The sequence below is a fragment of the Pinus tabuliformis genome, chromosome 7 (assembly GCF_031772625.1).
Source record: "Pinus tabuliformis cultivar Carrire ecotype Pingquan chromosome 7, CPIR1, whole genome shotgun sequence".
Classification (NCBI taxonomy): domain Eukaryota; kingdom Viridiplantae; phylum Streptophyta; class Pinopsida; order Pinales; family Pinaceae; genus Pinus; species Pinus tabuliformis.
The window spans coordinates 1,382,311,642-1,382,332,121 of record NC_142293.1 but is presented as its reverse complement, the minus strand read 5'-3'; the positions used below and the strand labels follow the sequence as shown (position 1 = coordinate 1,382,332,121).

The window sequence follows — 20,480 nt, the reverse complement described above, 5'->3', positions numbered from 1 at the left end:
GTGTCTACCCTTCTTCCTACAAACAACACGAATAAACCAAGAAATGAATGCATAAGCAATAAAAAATGAATGGTTTGAGCAGAGCAAGTAGGCCAAATGAGCCCAAATTGTACCAAAAATTGGGGCTCATCACTTTTGTTGGAAGATTTTTCCAGTCCATTTCCCTGAGGGTAATAGGTTGTAGAATGTCCCAAAGTGATTTGATATTTGTTGCAAAATTCCACCATTATCTTTGACCTGAATGCTACAACATTATTTGTGATCATTTTCCTAGCCTCTAGGGCATCTAGATCTTGAGAGAATATTATTCTCTAGGAATTTAGTGATTAATACATTAGAGGCTTGTCTAGTAGGTATGGCTTCAACCCATTTGGTAAAATAATCAGTGGCTGTAAGAATCCACTTATGTTGGGTAGAAGAGGAAGGGTGAATTTCGGCTATAAAATCCAGACCCCATTGCTGAAAAGGAGTTTCAGCTGATATCGGCTTTAAGAGTAAAGGCAATAGTTTTCTTTTTCCTTCAAATATTTGACATTTGTGCATGAGGTGACTTTCTTTTGGATATCAACAAATAAGGTTGGCCAATAAAAAATTTCTCTTAGGATCCTATTGGAAGTAGTCTTCTAGTATAGGTTTCCACCACAGTCTCCTTCATGAAATTCCTGCATCACTTTATTTGCTTCATATTTCAACAAGAAATTTAGTAAAATTCCACCAGTATCTTTCCAATACAGATAATTATCCAAAATACAAAATTTCATAGCTTTGAGTTTAAGAAATCTAGCTTTCATTTCACTCAGACCAAGAGGAGCTTGTAAATGATGTATAACAAAAATAAGGTGTGCATATGAGGGAGAGGTGGAAAAAGCTTCTACTACATGTGGAGTCACTAGCTCTTTTGGTTCATTGAGTATAGCTAGAAAATTTATATCCAAAGCATGTAAATTAGATTCAGCCATCAATTTAGCTAACCCATGACCTCTAATGTGTTTGGTAGGTTTTATTTCTGTGTCATATTATAAGATAATGGCAATCCATTTACCTCTTTTCCCATCAGGATCATTTTTTTTTAGTATGTCTTTTACCACAACATTTGGAACAAAGGCAATTATATGTGAATGGAGGATATAAACTCTAAAATATTTTATTTCTTTTACCAGGGCAAAAGATTCTTTTTCCATGATATCACTTTTTAATGCAGCATCTCTCAAGGCTTTACTAAAGAAATTAATGGGTTGTTCATGTCCTACATTATTTTTTTGTAAGAGAACTGAAGCAATAGTATTCTTAGAAGAAAATGAGAAAATGAGAAAATCTTTTGTAAAATCTGGGCTAATCAACATAAGAGCCTAGGTTAAGGCTTGTTTTACCTTATCAAATGATTTTTTAGCCTCAATGTTCCACTTTACCTCTGTATTTTTTCTTAACATGTTTGTTATATTCTTTAAAAGCTATGCTAGATTAGGAATGAATCTCCTTAGAAAATTAATCTGGCCAATGAAAGATTGAACTTCCTTTACATTTCTAGAGGGATTTATTTTTAATATAGCTTCAATTTTGCTAGGATCTATTTTTATTATTTCCTTTGAAATAATATGTCCCAGTAGTTTCCCTTATTGTAAACCAAACAATGTTTTCTTTGGGTTGAGGGAAATACAAAATCTCCTACATTTTTCAAAGACTCTCCTTAGGTGAAGTAAGTGTTCCTCATTTGTTTTCGAAAAAATAGTGATATCATCAAGATATATGACTATAAATCGACCCATTTCATCTACAAAAGTAAATTCCATCAATCTTTCGAAAGTCGCACCAGCATTCATTAGACCAAAAGGCATCTTCACATACATGAAATTGCCCCAGGGTGTAGTAAATGTTGTCTTTTCTTGGTCTTCAGGATGTACTAGGACTTGATTATAACCAGAAAATCCATCTAAAAGAGAAATTCTACTAGATCCAACCACCTTATGCAAAATGTGGTCCATCTTAGGCAAAGTGTAGTTGCCTTTCAAAGATTCTTTATTTAGATTTCGAAAATCAATACAAAGTCTAATTTCTCCAGTCTTTTTCCTAGTTGGAACAAAATTAGACACCCATTTAGAATATCTTAATGGCACTATGATCTTGGCATCATACATCCTTTTGACCTATTTTTTAATTGGAGGCATAAGCATTGGGTTGGTTCTCCTTAATTTTTATTTAAAAGGATTCTAGTCTTCTTTTAAGGGAATCTTATGTTGTATAATGTTGGTGTCATAGGATTTCAAATCCTCATAACTCCATGCAAACACATCTATGAATTCTTTGAACAAGTCTATGTACTTTAGCTTTTCTGCTTGGGGTATACCTTTGGACAATTTAATCATCTTAAGTTCTTGCTTAGTTCCAATGCTACATTCTTCAACTCTAGGTCCACTAGGTTTGATTTTAGGCTTTTTGGCTATGTCTTTGAAGTCAAACAAATCTTCTAAGGGGGTTCATCCTCTAGGAAAAACATTGTCTTTGAACTGTAAAATTTCTTATTCTTGCTTTTCTTTATCTATTTCTTTCAATTCTAATTTAGTCACACCATTATGTACACTATCTTCTAGGTCATCTTCTGTAACTATATTAGCATACTCGAACTCATCATTTGATTGCAAAAAACTTTCAATATGGGCATCATTTCCAAAATCTTGCCAGTATGTAATATTGTCAAGTATAGTAGGTATGTTATTTACTTCAATAGTTTATTGGTGACTAGGCGATATGGAATTTAACAGGTACTAGCTGAAGTAACAAGACAATCAAGCAAGATATTTTGTTCTTAAGGGACCTGTTGACAGTGCTAGACCCACGAATAGGTCAAGGGGATCTCCCACGATAAGAAGACCTAATTGAACCTCAGATTTTTTGGTATAGGAGTCCCATCAGAAGGTCATAAAGAAATCCTTGAATGCGATGTCGCACAGAGGGAAGTAAGATAACTCTGTTAGTAGCAAGGGTGTGACTACTACAGTGAGCCAACGAATGTGTATGGGAGGTTCTAACACATGTGGGGTTGAGATGAGTGCACCCCTTGACAACCTGTAACAATACTCAGCTGGGAAGGGAACACACAAGTGAAGATGCATCACAAGCTGGAAAGCAGGTCATTCGGAAATCCAAAGTGATGGTTAAACCAACAACATATCTACAACAAGATTCTTATAATTGCATACAAAGGATTTCATACACAACTACGTAAGTTAAAAAACATACAATGCTAAGCAACCAGAACTGTCCAACTACAATAACAACATATGCATGAAAATGTGTTGGCTCTTATTATATAAAGAAGTGTAAGTCCCAATCATACAATAAATCCATGTAAACCTACTAGCCCTAACAGTGGAACATTACAGCCACATCTGCTTGCTCCTCCAAAGAGATGAAAAAGCTCCGTGCAGTGGAGAATCCAAGGCGCGTTACAATATTTTCCAAAATTTCTACAAGATAATCTTATTAGAAGCTTGGCTAACCAAAAGCCTCTACAATGGGTTACGAGGGACTATTTATAGCAAAGGGTGGGGTGACCCTTGACATCTCCCTTTGTGACAGTTCATCTACCCTCATCACTCTTCATCTACTCTATGACTGTTACATCCAACTATTGACACTTGACTTACACTTGACATGACGTTACATTACAATGCACATGTACTCATGTGAGACAACATGGCTTGAGAAATCCATGCATGACATCAATGAAACTTGGTCCATTGTGATGAGACCAACTCTTTGGCATGCTTGTGATGGTGAAGGTGGTGAGATGATGCTAAGCTTCGTCATCCATGATGATGTGCATGCACCTCATGGTGACATCTTGCTAAAGTGAACTCTTGCCTCCGTTGCAACTGGTGCATTGATTCGTGTCCTTCATCCAACTTGTCTACTAACATGCACATGGTATTCTTGGGTGCAGCTAAACTAGCAACACACTGATGCATAGTGTCCATGCTGATCTTCAGGGTTGTGTTTGTGGCCATGCACATCAACTTGCCGAAGTACATGTTCAGCTCTAGTTGGACATGCTTCCTGTCTTTGCCTTGGTGAGTGTGTTGAATGGGTTGGATTACATGTGTGTGCACAATGACATGCATCTTATTGAATCCCTTGCATGCAATCAACAAAATTGCTCACCATGTCTACTCCATGCCAGCTGGTGGGATGGATCTTTAACTTGTACGGGCACAGTTTCATATGTGAGTGCATGTTGCACCCACTGTTGTTCGTGTTCTTGCTACAACTCATTAGTTTGTTTGTGCAGCTTCATGTTCTCCCTTGAGTTGTTGCTTCAGCACATGCAACTCCTTCTTTGTTCCATTATCTATCTTCATATGATCTTCATGTCACGTCATCACCTCATAACCTGAGTCTCCAAAGTTTCTTTCATCATCAATGGATCTACTTGATCTTGCAACTTCGTTTTGTCTCTGTGTTGTCAACAACCTTCCTCTTGCATTCATTGCATTCATTACGTTAGCTGCGTTCACTGTATTTGCTGCATTCGTTGCGTTCGGTATGTTGCCTTCAGTTGTTGTTCATGATGCTGCTTGCCGTGATATCTTGATGTTCTTGTCTAATAATAACTTGATATCTTCATGAGTAGAAAATATTATAGACATTTGATCGACTGCATCTCTAGGTTTCCTCTGAACGGTGTCTTTGACTCTGCCCTCTTGGAAACCATTCTACCTACACTGCTGAGAGGCATATGAACACATGCAATACCTGGAGACATGTCAACACTCATAGTAATCAATCTATTAGTGGAAAACCAAACTGAACTTGAAAACTGACTTGCAACAAACTTGTTTGACTGATTATGAACGTTGCATAATTTCAGCCAGGAGGTCAGGAGACTGACTACCAAGACTACAAAAGGCACAATCTGGGCAACTGGGAGATTGACTGACTTCTGGAATTGCACAACGCACAGTCCAGTATGGATGCTGATTGCTAGAATTACGTAATGTGCAATCTCAGCTGGCAATGGCTGCAGGCTTAGTGACTGCATTGTGCAATTTTCTTGGCCAGAAGTCATTATCCCTTAGGATTGCACAAAGTAGGCCTGGGGAATCACTGCTAGGTAGAAATGTGCATTTCTAGAGAGGAAGGTAGAGCCTTGCTTCTCAGGATTGCACAATGTTGTCTGGTGAGGCAGAGTATAGGCCAAGGTTGGCCAGACTCGTCGACAGGCAACTAAACGTGAATGTGAATGCGAATGCATCATGATACTGAGTGTAAGAATAAGTGAATGATCATGCATGTAAACAGTGAATGAGATATTCAAAAAATGGAACAACATGCATGCGAGTGAGGTGATTCGCCGAATCGGTGACTATTCGAGAGAAGCAGTTTGATGCAGGCGACAACAGTGAGATAGCAACGAAAACTGAAACAGTGTTAGGACAAGCCGATATACATGTAAATGATAGAAAAAACTCAAAGAAAACAACCAAATAGTACTCATACAAGTGAAAACACAAAAAGAGATAGAAATACAACACAAGTCATGGAAAGCAGGCTTGCCCCAAAACAGCTGACCTGAATGTGCGGAAAGCTCCTAGATGTGATGTGGGATGTGAGAGATACAAGGTTGATGTGAGGAATGAGCTCTACAGCATCCAGTTGATGAGTTTTGATAACATCGAGGTTGTGATGTGCATGCCACAAATCTAGGTAAAGAGACACTTGGTGGGAGGTTTTTGAACTAATCCTTGCATGTAACTTCCAACTGCTAAAAATAGATCCCTGAAACAAGGGATGCCTTTGCATGCTGCCTTGGGAGAAGTAGCCCATGTATGAAAGTTAGTTTTGCTCAGTCCCATAGGGAACCGGTTAACTCAGCTGCACATGCAAGAGGTTGTTCGACTGTTGGAAGAAAATGTGCATTTCTGGCTAGGAGTTGGGCTAGCTGCCCTGGATATTTGCGCAATTTATGGGTAGATTTGCTTACTGCTACCCACATTTGCAAAAATTTTGGGTTGAGCAGCCTTGTTGTGGAAAATTGTGTAATTTTCTCTGTGAGGGTTGATTGGTAGAATTTCCCAATACTGGAGCCCAGCAGGCTCCTAGACGTGATTACACAATTTCTAGAGGGAAGGCTAGTTTCCCTCCAGAATTGTGCAATTTCTTGGGGGAGCTGCTCAGCTTGTTGCTAGACCAAGTGTGTGTGAAAAACCTGTGAGGGGAATGCATCAAGATATGATCGAGAGGCTACCTTTGTGCAAGCAAAACACTGGAGCTTGTGAACTTGACGAAGCAATGCAAGCTGCTGTGAAAGGTTGGTAGGGAGGCTCCAAAACAAGCTAAGGAAAAATTTTTGAGGGTGGTTGTAGCTGCTATAAAACTTGGTGACACACTGGTATAACTCCAACTCTCTGAATGGACCTTGTTCATGGAAAGCATGTCTAACACCTTTGGAAGTATTTTTAAGCTCTTAGCTCATCTTTTCTTTACACTAGCTTTATTGTAAGATGTAGCATCTACCACGATCTTGGTTGATTGACACACATTCCAAGCCAAGGAAACACAGTTGTTTTGATTGGGGTTGAGGGGTATATTGGTCCACAAGCAGTTTACTCATCAAAATCTTAGTTTCATCTCTGGTGTTTCTCGGCTACTAGCATGCCTAGACAGTGCCCAAATGGAGTCACATGGAGCACAAGCATGGCTCCATTTCCAGCGAGTTTGGTCAATACCCTGGAGGAGTTATTTTCATCAGCTCCCTCCGTAGGAATCCTTTCTCTTCTTTCACCTTATTCATTTTTTATTTCAAATTTTTTGACTTTTCATCTTTTTCATTTTTTCACCTGTGCATAGCACTTTTTCATTTTAGAGGTTGAAGAGGGATCCCGACTTATTGAGAGCATAAGAGGTTGTTCCAGTAGAGAAGTAGTTTATTTTATCTTTGACGTGCCTATTAATGTTTTCCCCCTCACCTTACTCTACTTTATTGAGTTGACAAGGGTTAACCCAACAACAACCGACTAGAGAAGGTGACACTAGCTAGCATGCAAGCATTGTGTTTTCACCAAGGTTCAGTTTGAACGGTACGTGTTTTCATTCACCATATCATGGACTGAAAGTAACAAGTTCTTCATACATAGGCAAGATGATATATAACCAAGTAGTGATAGTTGTACAATCCCTCTTGTACTTCACCCATCTCATTTCAAGAGTCATGCATGGTTTCATGCAAAACTAACCTACAAACGAAACAAGCGAACTAACAAACAACAAAGAGAAGCAAGAACATAAGCAAAAGTGAAAGCAAAGTGAGTAAGCAAACCAGCAAGTAATCAAAGCGAATAAGAAAACAAGTGTGCAAGCAAACTGACTGAAAGTGAACACTACTCCTACTCCTACACTAATGGTGCATGGTCCTAATCACGTGAAGTGATATTTCCAATGCAGCCACCAGCACATTGGTTAACCCACGTTGGTGAAGGCTTGGTCTGTGAGCAACCCAATTGTGCAAACCATCAAGCATGAAAGATATAACAAGGAAGACAAACACACTTTGTGCTTGAAAGTGCCCATAGAACATAAGTGAGTGCAAGCGCATGACGAGCAACCCATGGACCTATCATAGTTTTGTGTGACATTGCATGCAAATTTGAAGCACAAACACGCTCTTGACTGAGACATGCAAGCAAACGAAAGAAACAAAGATAACTTGCATCATACTTGTGTGCTTGCAATGTAAGATTCCTCCAATGTATGAGCAATGGGATCGTGTAATTCAAGTGGAGGAAGTGTGATCTATGTGTGAGATAGAACTTCAATGCATACAGATGAGTGATGACGAGCCTTTGGTGATTGAATAGTTTCATGATCAGAAGTGAGACTAACCCCAAGAGAGAGAGGACTTGACATAACCATTAGCTTAGGGTGAAGTGGCTCGATAGTCTTGGGTGTTTCAACTTCATCATTAGATAGATCATCATAAACTGATGGCTTCAAAATATCAACTATGATATAGTCATGATCATGATCAAATACCAAAACAAATGGATCACGACTACCACGATCAGAAAAATCAATGAATTCATCGACATCCTCATGATCAGATAAATCAAATAGAGGAGTAGATGAAAAGTGAACAAACTCATCCTCCATGTTTCCCAAAAAGGCAGATGAAAGATCAAGTGGATTTTCAATGAATAACTTATCCTTTTCATTGTCAAATGATGGACCAACATCCAGTGAGTCCTGCAAGTGATCAACAATGGGTGCATTCGTGAATGAAGAGACACGCAAAATCATGGATGGTAGGTTCACCGAAGATGTTACGAAAGAACGAAGGAGGCTCGGATGGAAGGGAGTCCTCCTTTGCCAAGTGTTGATGCTCAAGCTCCTATCCATACTCTTCATGAATGACAGTTCATGTTGGTTTTGCAACACCAACTCCATCAATGGGTTGTTCCATAATGTTTCTATTGGACACCTCTGATCTTGCAGGCTTAGTTACCCTACTAGGCTTGTTTTTCATGATCTCCTCCTTCGCGTTGGTCTTACACTGAATAACCTCATGTAAGGTGTGAGGCATTAAGATCCTAACCTTGAATTGTATGTTAAAATTTAGTCCAAACAATAATTTGTTCATTTTGAGCTTTTTTGTATTTAAGTGAGGGGCACAATAGAGTAGTTCCATCAAAAAAGTCTCATAATTTGGTGCTAAGTGAATCCCCTACTTTAGTGCATTGAATACATTCAATTGTCTCTCAAGAAACTCCTATAAAAGGTAGTTTTCTTTAAAAAAATCTTCAAATAATTCCCAAGTTACTTTTGAGATATCCATACCCAACTAGCGTAATAACGTTTTCCAACAAAATAGTGTGTTTCCCTTTAAATAAAATATACCCATCTTGGCGTTCAAGTTTTAAGTATAGTCTCTTAGTGTGAATCACAATGCCATGTTTTCTAACCATGCCCCTGCAGTTTGACCATCTGAGGACCCCCAAAATTATGGAAATTTCACGTTTTCCAAATCTTGATGCACATCAATTCTTGTGGAATTTTCAAGTGTTTCAATCTACATGACAGGTCCTCCATGCTCCTGTTCCTAACGGTTTATCAATGCCTCCAACATATCCTGGAATGACCTCATTAAGATCAACACTTCTTCGACAATAATTTGATCTTTTGCTTTGATTTGTTCCCTATCATTGGGTGGGATGACAAGAGTTCACTACTTGGGTGGTACCATGTTGCGCCCTCTATTAGACCTACTCTTCCCTCCTCCTCTTTCGACCATGTCACCTATTTTGAAATAAGCATCCAGTTACCTTATTTTAATAGGTAAGAGGCAATAGATTTTGTGTCTACAGAACATAATCTTTGATTTTCTTTTGACTCAATCTCAATAAAGGAATTTTTTCTTGCCCCATCCTACAAATGAGGGAGTAGATTGATCAACATAGCAACTTCTGACATAAGTCTTCTTACCATTCTTGTTTAAATAATTTGCAAGATAAGTTCTCACTATATGGTCATAATTATAGCCATTTTCATTCGAGATTCTTGCATGGGTCTATAGTCATCCTTTTCTTCTACCATTAAGGCTATTACTTCAAACTTCAAAGGTTGATTATCGCTATAGCCCTAGAATTAGAGAGAAAATTAATACACGCCCAATTTCCAAATATAGGTTTCTCCGAAAGAACTTATTTAATGAAAAACAGAGAAAAATCTAGGAAATGTCCATAAAGCAAATTTTGGATAACAAAGAATGCAAGGCCAAGCAAGGATTAAGATGTACTTGACATTTTAACATCTATTTTCAAACCTTCAAAGAAAGGTTGCAAATGCTTTATTGAATAAAATTTGAAATATTACTAGTGCATTCATTTGTATTAAATACTATATTCATTTTATTGCTCTCGATGCTTTCACAGAGAAATAATAATGATCTATTTTCTCAGTCATGTTGCGGTGCCCATTTTATTGCCATTTTTCTTGGTCATGGTGTATAATTTATTTTCTAATTGCCCTTAACTTCGGGGTTGATTATGACATGGAGGAAGCAAGTGTGGTGGATCATGTGTAGAAATTCCTTGTAGATTCAAACTACTAATTGTAATATGCTAAAACAATAGACTTGAATCTACACTACTTATTAACGAAAATACTTAAACGGTCACAAAACCATGAAGCATACAAGAGAAATAATGCAATCAACACATTACACAATGATTTCTTGGGAAAATCCACAGGTAAAAACCCCTACTATCTATATATTGAATTAGTCATAAAATATGAAAAAATTACAATGTTTTACTCAAGCACAAGTAGGCTCTGCACTATCTCTACATGTCTCACTACTTCGTAGACAAACCTAGGATCAATACAATATGCTCTGCTCAACATTGAGCTCTACCTGCACAAGTATTTTCTATCCTTTGCCTAACTGAGTGCCTTTGTCCAATACTTAGCCAAATTCATAGCCTTCCAAGATCCTACTTCCTTGACCTTACAAGCTCCACACATAAACTTGTGCTTCCTGTTGTTTGGTCTCACCAACTTGTGCTCACCAAAACAATGAATAAACTTGTGCTTTCATTCCTCCTTTTGAAGGAAATTCGAATGGTTAAAATTAGTGAGTTTTCTAATTAAGGAATGATTTATTTTAGGCATTCTTCTGACTGCATGCACCATATGTTTAATTTAGATGATTTTACAACTAATAAAACACTGTCCCTGAACACTAATCTCAACTGAGTCTTTCTATAATCTGACATTCATCAGTTAACTATGAGTTAATCTTCACTTTACCGGTTGATCACTGTAGGTTACACCCCACTACTGCAAGTCAGACCCAACTACCATAGGTCAGACCCCACTATCACTGGTTACACCGCACTACAACAATTTACACCCCACTACTGGACCTCCCACTAATTCCTCCATTAGTTGGAACTAGTTTAACTGACTTTAAAAAATTAGACTGAATTAAATAACTACAACTCAAAATGAACTCAGCTAGTGCTCCTAATTGTAGGAGACACTCTACATGATTCTAGTTAGACCCTCAACTCGAATTAACTATGATAACTAAGTCAAATTAGCTTAGTGAACTATTAAAATTTTTCATGAGATGTGCAATTACAATTTAATTCCCATATTAATTCAAGGACAAATTAAATTAGGATTTTCTTTCTTGATGTTATTTTAACATTTCTTTTTGCTATTTTCAACACTCCCTCTCAACAAGAAATGGATTCAGATCTATCCCAATCCAGTGCCTTTAGGAATTCTTGCATGCAACTCTTGTCATTATTGTTGTTGCTACTGCAACATCTGCAACAAAAAAGAATCCAAACAAAATAAATTGAATCCAATGTGTTTGTAGCCATCTACTAGGAAAAATTTGTTGTTGTTGACTCCGCTACTGAGCCTTTTGCTCTGTTGTCAACACTTCTCTTCACTCCTAAGTATTTGACTAAAGTTGATCCTCCTACTACTAAATATTGTGTGCCCCCATATAAAGGTAATGATCCATGAGACAAAAACACCTCAATGGATCCTACCCAATTTCTGAAACTCTTGGACTAAGGATTGAAATCGCCCCACCTCACACTTAAAGGTATGGCTACATGTGCTCCTTCATCCCACCTAGCTTGAAATTTCTCCCTAATGGAGGTCTCTGCTTGAGTGGATGTCTTCATTCGGTCTCCTCTTTGCTTCTCCAATTGTGGTTGATCCACAACTTTATGATGTTGCTTATGAGGTTACATCTAAAGTTGCATGTTGAGAGGTAATTCATGCTCCCTCTCAAACACCAAGTCTCTAACTTTTTCCTTGCTCCTCAAGGCTTTTCAATCATGAGCTAAATCTAATCTACTCATACTGTTGTTGCTACTTATCTAGAGCTACTTCCACACTACTACTGCAACTACTACAATAATGAGTATGATCTCCTCACATCCTAAAGTACTAGCTTCCATAGGGTTGATCGCTCTGAAACTAGACTCCCTCTGAGTCTCGATCTCCCCGTGGTAAATCTCTCTACTCCTTAGTCTATCAATATCAATGATCACAACTCCTTTTTGTGTCACTAAACATTAGCTCACAGATCTACCCATTAATAGCCTTCTTACTACATTAAGAAGTTTGCACATATGGGCTTCTGTATATGCCCCTAAACTAGAGCTCCATCAATCTTCAAAGACAAATTCAAATTCTTCTCTTCTAGTGTGATTTCAGCTCTAATACCTTGTAGAAATTTTTACAAATCTAGCTCTGATACCATGTAGAAATTCCTTGCAGATTCAAACTGCTAATTGTAATATGCTAAAATAATAGACTTGAATATACTCTACTCATCAACAGGAACAATTAAAGATTGCAAAATCATGAAGCATACAAGAGAAATAGTTCAATAATCCCATTACACAATGACTTCCTAGGGATAGCCATAGCTGAAAACCCCTGCTGTCTATATATTGCATTAGTCAGAAAATATGAGAAGGTTACATTGCTTTAATTAAGCCTGAGAAACCTCTGCACTATCTCTATCTCTCTCACTACTTCCTAAACAAGCCCAGGATGAATACAATATGCTCTACTCAACCTTGAGCTCAACCTGCATGAGTATTTTTTGTCCTCTCCCTAATTGAGTGCCTTTGGCCAATACTTAGCCAATTCCCCAGCCTTCCAAGCTCCTACTTCCTTTCTCTCACAAGCTCCACACACAAACTTGTGCTTCCTACTGTTTGGTCTCACCAACTTGTGCTTACCAAAAAAATGAATAAACTTGTGCCTTCATTCCTCCTTTTAAAGGAAATTTGAATGGTTAAAATTAGTGAGTTTTATAATTAAGGAATGATTTATTTTAGGCCTTATTTTGAATACATGCACCATTTGTTTAAATTAGATTACTTTAAAACTGATAGTACACTTTCCTTGAACTCCAATCTCAACTCGGTCATTCTCTGATCAAACATGCATGAGTTAATTATGAGTGAATCTTCAGTTTACTAGTTGATCACTGTAGGTTACACCCCACTACTGCAGGTTAGGCCCCACTGCTTCTAGTCACACTCCACTACCATAGGTTACAACACACTAAAATAGGTTACACCCCACTATTGCAAGTTACACCCCACTAATTCCTCCATTAGTTGGAACTAGTTTAACCGACTTTAACTTAGTTAGACTAAATTAAATAATTACAACTCAAAATAAATTGAACTAGTGCTCCTAATTGTAGGAGACACTCTACATGACTCTAGTTAGACCTCAACTCAAATTAACCAAGTTAACTAAGTCAAATTAACTTATGTCACTATTATAATTTGCAATGAGATGTAAAATTACAATTTAATTCAAGGGAAAATTAAATTAAGATTTTATTCCTTGATTTTATTTTTAGCATTTCTTGTTGCTATTTTCAACATCATGTCCTCAGTGCTCACTAGTGCCTGCAATTACTTTTTTTTTTTTTTGATATCTAACTCTAATTTTTCAATGTGTGAGTTTAATCATAAGCTATTATTAGTTATGTGTTCCTTTCTTGTTATTTTGACATATCAACTTTGGATTACTATTTGACCATATTTGTCACATAATCTGAGGGAGACATATTTGCATTATTGAAAGTTTCAGTTTGATCTTACTAATTACTTGTTGGGTGCACCAAGCTAAAGCTATCAACAAGTGGTATGATACACATAGGTCATGGGTAAACTCCAAGATAAGAACGATTTTTGGGGTTCAATAAGTGCTCGTAACAATCTTGGCTTTGAGATGAATGTGAAAAAATTGATTTTCTAAAGCTTTTTAAGTGTAATGTACAACCAATGTCATTATGGTTAAGGCTTTTCCTATCCTTGGGGCAAGCAATGGTAAGCATCTCAAATTTTCTTCAATTTACAAAAGAAGATGCCTTGGAGCATGCCTTAGGTCATTAGAAATGATAGGAGGTTATAGAGTATATGAATGGTGTCTTTCTAAGACATCCGATAAAATTGGAACAATGCAAAGAATATTATCATGGCCCTAAAATTTGAATGATATAGAGAATATTAGCATGGCTCCTGCACAAGGATGACATGCACAAATCGAGAAATGGTCCAAATTTTTTTATTACATCAATGTATTTATTATATGAATGTATAGGAGAGGATTGGGATCTCACTGTATTGCTCAAATTGCTATAATTTTGGCTCACTGTGAAGCTGGAAACATGTAGGAAGTGTATAGGATTCATAAGGGAATGACAGATGGAGTGCATAATTCATAATTTTTCACTTTAACAGTACTTAAAATTACACATTGTGGATTTTTATCGATTGTTGCAATTAATTTTAGAGGTGTAGTTCTTGGCATGCATGGAACTATAGGTGTATCTCCAAGAATGTTTTTCATCACCACCAGGGACTCACAGGTAAATGATCAGAAAGGGTATAGATCATAAACATAAAATCTAGTTTCATATGCATATGAGGAGTTTGTGCCCCAAAAAGTGGTAAACTTATTATAAAATAATATTTAATTAGGTTGCTTTCTATAACCGATATCCCCATCATCGTCAGTTTAACTAAGTCAAGGTGATTAGTGAATTTTAGGAGCTATGTAGCTATATGGATTATCGAAGCCGATCAGTCAATTATCGTATCCTGGTAGATTCAATTAGCAGAGAAGCATAGCCCGTTGAATTAGGTGGTCTAAAAGCTAAGTGTATTCAAGCATCCATGTAGCCAAGTGGAGTCTCCAAGCGTATTCAAGTAGGGTTTCTATTGAGGTAGATAACTAAGCCATTTAATATTGGCATATAAACCTCGCTACATCACATATGTGCTATGCTTAGCTATCAATCGAGAAAAATTGTAAGGGAATATGTGTGTGTGTGTGTGTGTGTGTGTGTGTGTGCATGTTTTCGAGATTCAACATTTCAACTATACTAAGCACACCCTGCGGTTGGCATTACTAATATTTTTATTATAAGTTTGTACCCTCATGTCAAATTTTGAGTTAGATATTTCAACTTTGTACTATGTGTCTGTAATGTTGAGTTGTGGTTATTTTAAATATGTACCCTATGTCTCTAATGTTGAGTTCTGGGTATTTTAAGTGTGTACTCCAATGTTGATATGGGGATATTTTAAATATGTACTTGGTATCTCTAATGTTGAGATAATTGAAGTCCATAGTTTATCTCTCTAAATCTAAGACATTAGATCTCTAATGTGGAGATGTTTTTAATGTTTACATTGTATCCCTAACGCAGAGATGTTTTAAGTCTATACATTATATCCTTAATGCTGAGATGTTTTATATTGATGTGTTATCTAATGCTAGGATGTTTTAAACTTGGATATGATACCAGATGTAGGGACGAACCCTATATTAATCATTTTTCCCCAAAAACATAGTGTGGATAAATTTGAAATACAACCATAAATAGATAAACATTAGGAAGTCAGAGATATAAATCATTTACATCAATATCCATGAACTATAATACATTATATACCCTCCGATTTACATTCTAATTACTATAGGCACAATGAAATCAGAAAACAAAACATTATTAAACCAATGTCATTCACTCGAAGAGGATATTCAATCTAGACCTTACTACTACTTGCACTCCCTTGCTGTCATCCACCTCCAAGTGTCGATGTTGATGTGCTATGACCTAATCTATTGACCCACTAGTTTACCTCCCAACCTACTCCTTGGGCACTCTCCTTCCCTATGGGCCTTTAAGCTGCAATGGGGTTGTACAATGGAGGAAGTATGCTAGTTGATAGAAGTGAGCACTCCTTGGCTCAAGAGTCCTCTCTAAAGTCCTCTACCTCACCAAACTCAACCATAGCATGTAGTCACTCAAAATGACATAATCTCATCCATTCAACAATAGGGTAAGAAAAAAACCCCTTCTCCCATGGCTTGCCCCTTCTTTTATAGGAGGCTTCATAGGTGACACTTGGCATTTCATGCATAATTAATTATTTTTATTAATCCAAAAATTTTGATTATTCACCTACCCATGTGTCACCATCTCACCAAGGCTCTCCAGAATTATTTTATTAATTTTAATTTAAAAATAATATTTTTCCTCAACCCAACAACACTCCCTATTTCTTCTCCTAGTTGTCTCTTAATCCCCTTTTTCTACTCCTTAATTTGTGTTCATTACTGATATCAATTGATTAGTCTCAAATTTGGTCCCCTAGATACCGCTAATTTAACTCACTTTCCCTCTTAGATGGATATTATTATGTTGGCTCTTCCCACATGGAGATTCTCTAAATTTCTCAAATTTTAATTTATTAATCTCTATTTTAATTCACCACTCTCTTCTCTTGATGAAGTTTAGGATTAATTTTTATAATTAACTCTTTGTCCCTCTTCCCCCCTTTTTCTAATTAAATTACCTTTGTACATTATCTACCTAATATTTTTCAACATGTGAAAGGTAGAGTTCTCAGGGTATAATGTTTTTATTTCTTCGTATTCTCCCTTCACCTCAAGTTTTATTCCTTATTTAATTTCCTTGGTTCTAACCTTATTTACCACTTAGAGTGAATTTGTAGGATTTAATATCATGATTACATTTATTAGTTTATTTTTAATTCCAAAGGTTCCAAGTCAGTGGTGCCCTTCAAGAACTTCCCTTTGAAGTTCCAAGGGTGCAATGTTGCTTTCCCATCAAGTATTCAGTGGCTGCGAGGGGAAAGCCTAGGTGAAATGACCAATAATACTATCATCTATCGTGTTGTCCAATGTAGTGAGACTAATCGTGTTACGGATCAAGGAATCTACCTTGACGCACGTCCCCAAGTAAATTCCTCATGAGCAACCTAATTTGGATCTTTCCCTCACAACATCATGATATTCAAGGCAATGGTGTTCCAACCCTTCCAACCAAAGCCACGACAAGAGTTCTAGTAGGTGAAATCAGGGAAATTATCACACCCCTCATATACATTTCTATCCACTTGTACAACCCCATCACCTATGTGTGAGTCATTTGACCAAGAAACTAACTTGTTCCTATAACTACTAACATTCCATTATAATTTATAGTAATATTCAAACTGAACTAAAATTTTTTAAAGACAAAATACTCATTTCCATCAAAATAGATGTCGTCTACTCATCACCTGCGAGTGCATCTAGTGGTTCCATGTCATACTCGATAATCATCAGTAACAAAGTTTCTCATTGCTAGTCATTTTCATAGTAACATCAATATCATGACCTAGTCATTCACATTGTTGTTCATCGTGAACTAGAACTAAAGTAAGTATGAACATAAGGTGAAAACATTACATCTATCATCATCATAACATCAATAGGAAACATACATATCCATCAAGTCTTTGATCATCATAAAATCAATAGAAAACATAAATATTTATCAAAACTATCATCATCATAACATCAATAGAGCACATGCATATGCATCAATGATATCATCATCATAATATCACTAAGAAACAACCATAACTATCACATCCAGTAATAGTAGATTCAAGTGTCCAAATCGTCATCCTAAGGTACTCAGAGAATAATGTGTCATCCTTAAGGCTAAATCAATGTTAGTGTCATATCAAGGTCATTCAACTAGAGTGAGGAACTACACTTAATGAGGTGGTAACAATTGGATCTATGTGTAAATATTTCATCACATGTACATATAGGAACTTCTTGACACCACTCCACATATAGCCAGGGAAATTACATCTTGTTCTACATCATCATTAAAATAAATATTGATAGAAAATCTAATTTTACACTATCTGGTTACCTTTATTTTTGCATCCTTATTTACCCATCCCAAATTTTTCATTATCTATACATAATGATATTTTATTATGATTTAAAATCGAGCAAAACATCAATATTTGTCTTCTTAACCTATATCTTTATGTAGAAGAGTCTAGTATGTTCATTCTCTTCCTATTGCTAAAGGCTGCTCAAATTAACTGTTGGGTCCCTATAATACTAGTGATTACCCCATTACTATTGTAGTTATACCCCTTATTTATATTGTTGTGCCCCTATTACCCCCATATTGTTATTTTTGTGCCCCTTAGAATCCCTCTATTGTTATTTTTGTGGCTTTATATTATTATTGTTAGGTCGGCTGGATTATATTGTGACTCCTTAGACTCCTATATATAGAAAGGAGGTTTTGTCATTTGTATCATCCGAGAATTGTTCATTTATGTAATGTAAAGGAGGTTTCCCCCTCGAAGAGGCTGAATTCTAAGGCGTTGATCTATCTTTTCTATCTTTTCTTGAGCTGGTTTCATAACATTTGGTATCAGAGCTTTGGATTCTAGGGTTTCGCCGCTCCAAACAGGTCATCGTGGAATTTTCGCTATAACGTTTTTTCTGTGACGTTTCAGAAGTCGAAAAAAAAACCCATTTGAGAAGAATTCACGCTGAACCTTGGGTCCAAATGTCAGAGATGTTTGCGTGATATTTTCGGAGATATGATCTGAGGAAGTTGGCCTTTTTGCAGACTCCTGAATTACATTCAAAACAGGTGACCTGGGGAAAATCGTCATAACGCTCTCTCTGAGGATCGGATTGAAATTTCATAAAAAGGTACAGAAAGAAGATGGACTGTAGTTTCTTGTATGTGTGTTTCAAAATCAAAGGTTGAAACAGTGACTTGTGGTACGTCGTACAAGTTCGCTCTACTGAACCAGTCTAAAAGCAAGTCACTGTGGAAGATTTCACATAACTCTTCCTTGGAGAATCCAATTTGGCTCAGACTTGTGGCATTGGAAAGAGGACACAGAATTATACTATAGGTTGCAACCTCAGAATTGGATGATCTGAAATTACAGAGATACATCAGATTCAATATCAGGCTTCTATAAAGTGAAAAAAGGTGTGTAGTTTTTTTTTTAATTTTTGTGTAAGCTTGGTTTAACGGAATTCAAAGGGTATAGTAAAGCATTATTATCAGTAACTGATGCCCCGAGGAAAGAAAATGAAAACACCTAGTAAGGAACCTGAAAGCTCTAGCATGACTCATGAAGAAGAGGAAGAAATGCTACATGATATATCAAAATTACAAGAACAAGTGCAACATATGTCACGCTCACAAAAGCTAACAGAAGCTAAGATAAATGGCGTGGAATCTAAGATAAATGGCATGGAGTCTAAGATAAAGGGCATGGAAGCTAAGATGGATGATTTGAAGACAGATTTGAAGACAAACATGGCAGATTTGAAGACAGATTTGAAGACAGATTTGAAGACAGACATGGCAGATTTGAAGACAGATTTGACAAATTTTCTACAAGAAATACTTACTAATGGTGAAAAGGTTGTAAAGGAAACTCATGATGTGAACAAAAGTAATGTTAATCATGATTCCATAGACTCTAATGTTGGATCGAAGACCCACCATATTCCAAAAATCGATATGAGGAAGTTTGATGGCAAGGATCCCGCCACATGGATATTACAGATGGAGCAGTTCTTCGATCTCAATAATGTGCAAAACACACAAAAGGTACGTATGGAAACTTTATATTTGGAACCAAATCAGTTTGTATGGTATCAATGGCTTTGCTCTCGTAAACAATTTATCACTTGGGCAATTTTTACGGAAGAATTGATAGCACATTATGAGGATACAAAAAGCAACACTTTTTTTAGCCAATTGATAAGTCTCAAACAAAAGGGTTCAATAATGGAGCACATTGAGGAGTTCCAAAAATTGAACATAAGGGTAAAAGATATTCCAGAGGAGCATAGGATTGATGTGTTCATAGGGTCTTTAAAGGATAATATCCAACATGATGTGCGCCTTTGGGAACCTGATTCATTAGAGAAGGCATTCAGGTTAGCAAGAAAAATGGAAAGCAAAATTATGGCAACTAGGAAGCATACCATTCACAACTATAAAGACGGAAGTGTTGTTGCCCATAGTCTTCCACAACCTACAAGGTTGACACCACAACAATTGGAAGAAAAAAGAGCAAAAGGGCTTTGTTACAATTGTGATAGCAAATACACAAAAGGTCATAAGTGTGCTGAGAAGAAATTATTCTACATAGATTGTGAAGAGGAAGAAGAAAAGGAGCAAGAAAGGTCAAAAGAAGAGGATATATTCCAGGAACAAAGCCTAGATGAAGAACAAATAAATCCGACCATATCATGTAATGCATTGGTGGGAATTACCACTCCTCAAACCATCAAGATAGAAGGACAAATCAAGAAGAAAGAGGTAATAGTGTTGATTGATTCAGGAAGCACCCACAATTTTATTCATTGTAGGGTAGCAAAAGAATTGAATTGCTTCCTATATCTAGCACCAGAGTGTCAAGTGATGGTTACAAATGGAGAAACAATAAATTGTTCTGGAAAGTGCCATAATATCAAGCTATCCATGGGAGAATATGTATTGACTAGCCCAATGCTTTCCATTCCAATGGGAGGTGCTGATGTTGTACTAGGAGTCCAATGGCTACAATCCTTGGGTA

The 20,480-nt window shown here is 36.8% G+C and overlaps 1 non-coding gene across 1 annotated transcript; it reads left to right on the top strand.

Moving 5' to 3' along the window:
• The first annotated feature begins 14,000 nt into the window (after positions 1–14,000).
• LOC149252797 (U6 spliceosomal RNA) lies at positions 14,001–14,106 on the top strand. Its single transcript, XR_016267605.1, has one exon. It is a non-coding gene; the product is annotated as a U6 spliceosomal RNA (small nuclear RNA).
• The last annotated feature ends 6,374 nt before the right edge of the window (positions 14,107–20,480 follow it).